At 45.3% G+C, this 7,500-nt stretch overlaps 1 protein-coding gene across 1 annotated transcript in view; it reads left to right on the top strand.

The window, feature by feature from the left end:
• The window catches only part of LOC134102253 (breast cancer anti-estrogen resistance protein 3 homolog), a 97,125-nt gene that overhangs the window by 8,159 nt on the left and 81,466 nt on the right, over positions 1–7,500 (top strand). Inside the window, exon 2 of the mRNA XM_062556303.1 lies at positions 4,248–4,406. The gene's annotated coding sequence lies outside the window, so the exon portion shown is untranslated. The remainder of the gene's footprint in view (positions 1–4,247; positions 4,407–7,500) is intronic.

Genomic DNA, 7,500 nt, shown 5'->3' with positions numbered 1-7,500 from the left:
CCTTGGACTAATGCTCCTGATAGATGTGTAATCTGAAACACTGCAGTCTAGTTGCAGTGCCACCATGTCCTTGGCTATGGAGTAGCTCTGACAGTAATAGAAAGGGCACGTAATGGCGCACATTAGTGATTGGCTTTGGCATCCGTTAATCAAGCATGCACGTATATGTATACATACAGTACATACTCATATAACTCATATATGATACATTTCATTATTTAATTGAAAGACATCTTATGTTAATATGCACACACCACCACCATAACATATGCAGTAGTGCTTTACTTGTACAATGTAGATATCTTGTTGTTTTGGGGCTCTTTAGGCCAGTTAGTGTAGGCAGGTAGGCAGGTTGTATTTGTCATATACTGAATACTTACTGAAAAGAGGCATCACAGAGCTCCTGTCTAAAACCCATTGAGCTAACTGGTGTTATTTCAATGTACTGCCAGTAAATATACAGGTAATATTGACAGCAAATATACTGTAATACACTAATAATACACTACATTTTACTGATGTGTGAAGTGTGGCTAGTAAAACTGACAGTAATGGCTAATTAGTCTCATTATAGAATTACTAGCTCAATGTGATGAAGAAAACTCATAACATACTCATATAACTCATATATAATACATCTCATTATATATTTGAAACACATTGTATCACATGTTAATTTATGTATACTGTGAAGCGCTTTGAGTGTCTAGAAAAATGCTATAGAAATGCACTATGTTATTGTTGTGATGTTGAGTCTCTAGAAAAGCACTATATTAATGCAATGTGTTGTAATGATGTTGAATGCCTAGAAAAGCACTATATAAAATCAACATGTTGTTGTTGTTGTTGTTGTTGTTGTTCACCATTGTAAGTATGTAAGAGACGTAATATAAAGTGAGATCATTGTTTTTGCCCAGTGTACGTTGATCAAGTGGTTTAGGTCATCTGCTCCTGATTTGGCCTCCCCTTTTCAATTAGCTGACCTCCATGAGCCAGTACCACTGCTTTGGCCCCCGTGCTCTGTTGGTCAATAGTGCTCATTAAAAGGGATGACGGCATCTTTAATCAGTGGTCTTTCACTACCCCTTAATAAATAGACTCATCAATATTATTCATCAAACATTATCTCGAGTTTCTCCCGAGAGTGGAGTTGAAATGTCTGTTAAAATGTTAGCACTTGCTAGGACTACTTAGGAATCTCAGTCTTTGCCAAGTCCAACTTTCCACGTTTTCTTTTCGTGATTCAGTGCAATAATTATGTGTAGTCTTAAGATTTAACAGTCTCTTGGCAACCATCATCACCATATCATCAAACTATTTTTGTTCTGGTAGTTTCCTATCTTAGCTATTTATACCATCATTCTACCTCAAGGAAGTAAATTCAAATAGTTTTTAAAATGTAAAGGTGCACAATGTTTTTTTGTCAATATATAAAATACTTTTAGAGCTACAACATGATTATAAAGCACAGTGTAAAGATAGTTTCTTAATGATTAAGTGCTTTTGTTTACACTGTTCTTTTTGTATCTCTTTATAGAGTGGTTTAGTACATGGTTGTTTTGCTAAGAGATGCTTTCTCTTGCCAACCAAACACATGTATGAATCACTATTAACAAAGAGCCTATAAACTATACCGCAACCCGTGCATGTGTACTGTACTTCCTATGGTACGGTCATGTCATTGCAAACTGAAGCAACCTCTATGTTATTTGTATGGACAGTAGCTGTCAACACATAGTCATAGGATTATTGTATTTGTTTTTATGTGTATGTCGCTTTGGACAAAAGCGTGTGCCAAATCCCATAACCTCAACCATAGGACCACTGATGACATTCATGATGAACCCTCACACCCCACCCAGACCCACCCCCATTGGGGTGATGGTTGCACTCGTTCCCTTATTGCCCCGGCCTGGGGCAGATCCTCATGGACTTGCAGAGCACATCTGGAGGAGCAGCAGCAGCAGCTACGTGTTTACGGCCATATTGTTCTCTGGTGTGTTTATGAGCCGCTTCCAGCTCCTGCCTTGTCTCTTTTATAGGCTATTGTTGGGGAATATATCACACAGGCTCACCGCATAGAAATGAGAGAAGAGGAGAGGAGAGAAGAGTGAGAAGAGGAGAGGAGAGGTGAGGAGGAGAGAGGAGAGAGGAGAGGAGAGGAGGGAAGAGAGAGAAGAGGGGAGGAGAGAAGAGAAGAGAGAGGAGGGGAGTTAGAGGAGAGGAGAGGAGAGAAGAGAGAGGAGAGGAGAGGAAGGGAGAGAGGAGAGGAGAGGAGGGAAGAGAGAGGAGAGGAGGGGAGCAGAATCCTGTCCTAGCTGGCCTTGGTCTGTGTCATCTCGAGTAATTCATGAGTTTGTCAGGAGAACGAGGAGCCTTGCTGCTGCTGCTGCTGCAAGCTCAGGGCAGTGAGGTTGTCTGAGGGAGACCTAATTATTTTGGCTGATGAGATTGAGACGGGTGGTGTGACTGTGAGGGACCTGATTACCAGCCAGCCATCAGTCTTTAGCTGAGCTCAGCAGAAGAGGCGCTGCTGTATCGACGTGCTCATGAGCCCTCCTGCTTGCTTCAGTCCTCTGCTGATTGGAGGCCATTTTGAAGATTTGTGTTTTTTTACGACCAAACTTTTTATTATTGACTTAAGACCGTTTTTGAAGATATTTAAGACCCTTTGGTGGGGTGGAAGCTTTGTGTGGGGAATGCAGCCAGATATTGAGGACCATTTGATCTCAAATCTCAACCTCCAACCTGTGCATAATTGCATCTAAATTACATTTCCTGGCCACGTCCAGAGCCCTGTCCAGCACAGGCTTCCTTGAATCTATGGCTACACCCCTGGTGACACGCTCACCTCACTCTCCCACTCGCGCCTCGTGTGATGTGGGCACCTTAACTGGCGTGAGGCGCCCTTGATGGAGCACTTGTGTCTGGTGTGAGACAGCCCTGGCACTGACGGCTGCCTGGCACTGCTAAGGCTAATCACAGTAATGGGGTTCTCTCAGGACTGTTTCAAACCACGGCCAAGTTCACACAGGAACATCCATACAGTATATATGGATATGGTAGATAGCATGCAGCTGTAGCATACTGCTCTGTGTCTTCATTTGAAATAGTTAGATTATGTTATTTTCGTTTTCTGAATTATTGTTTTTACTTTGTTATTATTATTATTGAGACATTATCATTTTAATTCATTATTTGATTATACTGTAGTAATTTACCACCATCTTAATCCAGTAGGCCTGTTTATTGTATTTTCATCATAAAACGGCCAAGGACATGTTTTTACAGGTCAATAGATTCAGACAGTGTGTGGCTTAAGGAATAACACACTCTCTACAGAGAGCACTTTACAAACAAACACAATCCCAGCAATGCTCTGTATACTGGCCAACACCCTCTCCGGGAATGGCCAATCAAAATGACCGTAATCCTGTTTGGATAAGGCAGTTCCTCATATCTGATCTGGGACCAGCGTGACTCAGGTGTCATACATCATGCAAATGTCACCGCTATGAGTCAGCACCAAATAAAGCTGCGCCAAGTCATCCCGGCACCAGTGCTCCATGGAGCCTCAGCCTCAGGCTCTGTTTGGGGGTTTACTCAAGTGTGGGTTTCCTAGAAATAGACGCCTAGTCAGGCAGGGAAACTCCTGAGGGGGGACTCATAGGAATGCAGCAGGTAGTAAATGTTGTGTTGTTGAGAACAGGATTAGAAGAGTGCTCAACAATTATAGATAGATAGATAGATAGATAGATAGATACAGTAGATAGATAGATAGATAGATAGATAGATAGATAGAGTCTTTATTGTCCTAAGGATATTCTTTTCCACACATATCATTACATTCCAATGTATGAGAATGAACTAGCGATTACAGAGCCTCAGTTTTGCTTTTCATTTTTGACTAGTTTCGTGCAGCCCGGTTTTTCAGTGTCCGGGGAATTGTTGACACAAAATTGCTGAAGAAAAAAAAACCCTGAAAGAAAAAAAAAACTCAGACTAAAACCATATGAAGAAACCATAATGATTCATTCAACCTAAAATCACTCATGAACCCTCACCACCCTAATGCCAAGTGTTAAACCTTAGAGGTGATGATTTTTCAAGGGTGGAGGTGTGTGTGGGGGGGAATTACCCACAATGCATCCCTGCCCAGTACAGTGGGGTAAACCCCTAGATGCCCCCACATCTGTCTGATCTGTGCCCTGATGTGTGTGTGTGTGTGTGTGTCTCTGTCCCCTCAGGAGAGGAGCCCCTAGACTACCTGCACCTTCCATCGTCTCCACAAGAGGAGGGTGCCGGAGAGGCGGGCCATGAAGCACCTGCCAATCTCCCGCTGGCTGGGCCAGCTGGGCCTGCCGCAGTACTGCCGGCTCTTCGATGAGGAGTACGACGGCGTGGAGGTGAGCCCAGCTAACACTCTCAGTGAACCACTCACTGCAGAGAGTGCAGAGAACTTACTCTGGAAAGGTCACCACAAAACAGCATCAGAAAAATCAGTAGAAACATCAACATGAAATGATATTGCAAGTAACTGAACAAAATAATATTCAGACAGATATCACCACAAACCAGCTTTAGCACTGAGAAACATCACTACGACGTAGCATTTCAATAATCATTTCAAACAGTATTACAAAAGGATGTTATGTATTTTGTATTTATGATTCAGTATATTCAGCCATCATATATTGATCATTTACGCAGAAAAAATAGTTTTTTTGTTGCTCTAGTTCTAGTTCTTCAGCATACAGTAATTTTTTCCTTGGATATTTCCTATAAGGAGAAGAGCGATTGACTGCTAGATTCTTTTCATATTAGAAACCTGTGGAAATTCTCTCATGTGATGTGAGTGTGTGAAATATGTCTCCTGCTATGCTAGCAGCCTCTAAATATGTATCCCACTATGCTAGCCAGCATTTGGAGCCAGATAAATAGCCGTGTGCTTGACAGCCAGCTCCTTGCCATGAGAGCAACCCTGCTGCCTGCTGCTCACATGGATCTTTTCCGTGAGTCGTTTTTTAAATCCCGCTGAGGAGCAAGCGAGGCGCTGAGGGAGTGCTTTGGAACGTACGGTGCACGGTGGCGGGAACGTTGTGGAGCGCTCGGGAGGGAGTGCTGTGGAACGTTGTGGAGCGTGCGGGAGGGAGTGCTGTGGAACGTTGTGGAGCGTGCGGGAGGGAGTGCTGTGGAACGTTGTGGAGCGTTGTGGAGCGTGCGGGAGGGAGTGCTGTGGAACGTTGTGGAGCGTTGTGGAGCGTGCGGGAGGGAGTGCTGTGGAGCGTTGTGGAGCGTGCGGGAGGGAGTGCTTTGGAACGTACGGTGCACGGTGGAGGGAACATTGTGGAGCGTGCGGGAGGGAGTGCTGTGGAACGTTGTGGAACGTTGTGGAACGTTGTGGAGCATTCGGGAGGGAGTTCTGTGGAACGTTGTGGAGCAGTGTGGAGCGCTCGGGAGGGAGTGCTGTGGAATGTTGTGGAGTGTGCGGGAGAGAGTGCTGTGGAACGTTGTGGAGTGTGCGGGAGGGAGTGCTGTGGAACGTTGTGGAGCGTTGTGGAATTTTGTGAAGTGTTGCGGAGCGCTCAGGAGGGAGTGCTGTGGAAGGCGCGGTGCTTGGTGGAGGGAGCGCTGATATAAGGTGCGGCGTATGGTGGTGGAGAGCGGTGGAGCGCGGTGCGCTATGTGAGGAATGTGTGAGTGAGCGCAGCCACAGCCACAGCAGAGCGGATTGCGTGTGAAGTCCGGCCTGCCGAGATGATGGAGCTACACGGAGGCTGCAGTAGCAGGCCATACACTGACCCCAGCTCTCCTCACACACACACACACACACACACACACACACACACACACACACACGCACACACATACACTCTCTCCCGCTCTCTTTCCCTTTTTCTCTCTCTCTCTCTCTCTCTCTAGACCTATTTTTTATCTTCCTGCTTCTTTCTCTTTTCTGCAGCTCTTTCATTTTTCTCCCTCTGTTCCTGCCACAACTATCCTTGTCTCTCTCTTTCTTTAATCTCTTCCCCACTCTCTCTCTCTCTCTCACTCCATTCTTCTCTCTCTCTCCCTCTCTCGTGTTCCATTTGCCCCAGACAGGCTCCTCCATCTCTCAGTAAGAGGCATTAGTGTTGCATAATTCAGCCTCCAAACAGCAGATTTATTAGCCCACTTAGCACACACACACACACACACACACTCTCTCTGCTGCTGGGCCCCTCGGTGACGAGAGGGAGGATGGCCCTGGTGTTGAGCCCTGGATCAGCACACTGAGCCTCAGGTTCATGGAGCTCACCTCACCTCCTCCCCATCACGGCCCGTGGCTCTCAGCGCACACACACACGGAGATCATATTCAGGTCCTCTGTGTGCTGTGTGTTGTCGCAATAAAACCCCCTCCTAAGATCCTCTCCCACACACAATTAGACACAAAACATGTCTTGTTTTCCATCGTGGAATTAAAGGTGACCATGGGACCTACGGCTATACGAGCCCGTCAGGGACTATGAAGACTGGTGAAAATGAAATAGCTCTCCGTTTGAGCCTTCCTGGGTCGGTTCATGAGGGAAACTTGCCTCAGGCGAGCATGCAGCCTCCACTCATGCTGTGTCTGAGTCACGCTGCGTGTTTGTGTAGTGGGAAGGTATGCTGTCTGCTGGCTGGCTGGCCATAATATGAGCGTAAATACTCCAGCTTCCTTCTTTACTTTCCAAAACACTCAAACTCTCCCTCTACTCCTCAAATACTGTATGTCTGCCTTCCTCCTCACCTTCCACCTCAATACAAATTAGCTTACCATTTCAACATTATCAGTTATTTTCTTATTTCTTCTTAAGATTCTCCTGCACTGAGACCATAAGCCTGCAAAAGCGACTGTGCCTTTCAACCAACTGTTGAATGCATTTCGCCTCCCACACAGACAGAAAGAGAGCATTCTCAAGTCCCTTTCCCACATAACTTCTAGAAGTTACCCGGAGATATTTACCCGGGTAAAGGCACGACACGGACGTTTCCCACATGAGTTTTATGTCCGAGTGAGATACGGGTAATTGTGTTCACACTAGACCCGAGTAGGAGCCGCGAGGGGTGGGGCAATGTCAGCACTTGCAGGGGGAGGGAGATGACGCTAAATAAATGCGTTGTTGTGCTGTGTTGCTTGGATGATGCGAACTTACATCAGATCCAAAACATCATGAAACAACAGAAGTAGTTAGCTCGCTAGTCAGCGGGAGCTAGCATAGAGGAAAAAATAGCTAACCTACGACCACAGTAGGCTATAAACAAAGCTCTACTTCAACCCTCTCTGGTATAAACATCCAACATAACAAATTAATAGAAAATAATGACACACCTGGAAAATATAAACAGCACACAGAGGTCTGAGACTCCTTCCCAACTCCTACAAAAAGCAACAATGCTAAATAACAGCGACGTTAACTATTAGCTGTAATAAACAGCTTGTTGCAAGCTAATCGACAACACTTCAATTATCACGTTT

The sequence above is a fragment of the Sardina pilchardus genome, chromosome 15, assembly GCF_963854185.1.
Source record: "Sardina pilchardus chromosome 15, fSarPil1.1, whole genome shotgun sequence".
NCBI lineage: Eukaryota > Metazoa > Chordata > Actinopteri > Clupeiformes > Clupeidae > Sardina > Sardina pilchardus.
Note: the sequence above shows the minus strand (reverse complement) of the source record. Positions and strands in the feature narration are given on the sequence as shown.